Raw genomic sequence first — 1,855 nt, forward strand, 5'->3', positions numbered from 1 at the left:
GGGGGGGCGGGCGGAGGCCTTATTTAAGGAGCACCGGCTGAGAACATCGTTGCAGATCCAGCCCCAGGAGCCAAAGAGGGGAGATTTCGTGGGTAAGTGGCGGTCCCTTTCTCTGGATTCCAGCAGGGGTGGGGATGGGGTGCCCCTGAGGCGCAGGCTTGGCTTTCCCTCTCTGGGATAGGCGGCAGCTTTGCCATGTGAGTGAGGGGAGCACCCAGCCCTCAGCTGAACTCTCCAGAAAATGAAAATGTGCTTCAGGGAACTCTTTCTCCTCTACTCCTCTATCCCAGGTACTTTAAACCTTTATTCAGGGTTTTGGGGAGATTTCTGGGGAGCTAGGACTCCTGGGCTGGGCTTCTATCTTGGGGATCTGTATCTTGGGGACTCCCTTTAGCTCAGAAAGCCCCTTGGTTTGCAGAGAGATGCCCTTCTCAGTGTGCCTGTTCTGGCTCTTTCCCCAGCCCCTCACCCCTGCAGCCCCACATCAGGCCCCACCAGGAACACATCTGGGCAGGACTGAGTATGCAGTACCGAGACCTGGGGATGAATCCCTGCCATGGCCCCGAGCCCCCTCCCCTCATAACCTACTCCAATTCCTGTTGGAATTTATGGAACTCCTGTCCATTTCCTTAGCTGTGGGCCCCCATTTTCAGCTCCAAGCTCAGACCCTCCCTGGAATAGGAGATCTCTTGCTATCACAGGTTCCTAATGTGGAGCAGGCACATACCACCATGCCTGATCTGGGCCTCAACTTACTCATCCTGGGAACGGGAGACAATTCACAGAAGAAAACATGCAAGGGCAGCGTCCAGGCTGAAAGAACTTTGGCCACCTGGCACTGAGAACTGAATTCCATAGGCTGTGAGCTCTAGCAAATGCCCTATGGACTCAGTTCTGGTGCCCGGCAGTGCTACACCATCAATTCCAAGGCCGTGGAGCAGCTGATGGTTCATGCTTCCCAACTTCCCAGCCAGGTGTTTCTGCAGGCCCACATCTTGCCCACTGGCCAAACCTTTAAATAACTTTGACCCGGGCTACTATTATGCTCAAAGACATCAGGGGCTCTCCCAAATATCTTTACGCTGCCAGAAAGTCTTCTACAGTATGGCCTTCACTTAACTTTCACACCTGATCTTTCATCGCCTCCTGCTCATAACCTGCCACCAGTGAACTCCTGCTGCTCCGGCTCCATACTTCTCACGCTGGTCCCTCCTCAGTGCTTCTGGGGACACCTCTTGCCCGTCACTGTCTGTTGGAATCCTAGTCATTCTTCAAAACCTCTCTCAGATGCCTCTTCTTTTTTCCTTTTTTATTTTTTTGAGATGGAGTCTCGTTCTGTGGCCCAGGCTGCTGGAGTGCAGTGGTGCAATATCGGCTCACTGCAACCTCCACTTCCCAGGTTTAAGTGATTCTCCTGCCTCAGCCTCCCCGAGTAGCTGAGATTACAGGCATGTGCCAACACCCTGTCTCTACAAAAAATTAAAAACAAGGCTGGGCACGGTGGCTCACGCCTGTAATCCCTGTACTTTGGGAGGCCAAGGCGGGCCTGACTTGAGGTCAGGAGTTTGAGACCAGCCTGACCAACATGGTGAAACCCCGTCACTATTAAAAATACAAAAATTGGCTGGGTGCAGTGGCTTACGCCTGTAATCCCAACACTTTGGGAGGCCAAGGCAGGTGGATTACCTGAAGTCGGGAGTTCAAGACCAGCCTGGCCAGCATAGCAAAACCCAGTCTACTAAAAATACAAAAATTAGCCAGGCATGGTGGTGTGGGCCTGTAATCTCAGCTACTGGGGAGGCTGAGGCAGGAGAATTGCTTGAACCTGGGAGGTGGAGGTTGCAGTGAGCCGAGA

This window comes from Mandrillus leucophaeus, unplaced genomic scaffold (genome assembly GCF_000951045.1).
Source record: "Mandrillus leucophaeus isolate KB7577 unplaced genomic scaffold, Mleu.le_1.0 Scaffold18, whole genome shotgun sequence".
Lineage (NCBI taxonomy): Eukaryota > Metazoa > Chordata > Mammalia > Primates > Cercopithecidae > Mandrillus > Mandrillus leucophaeus.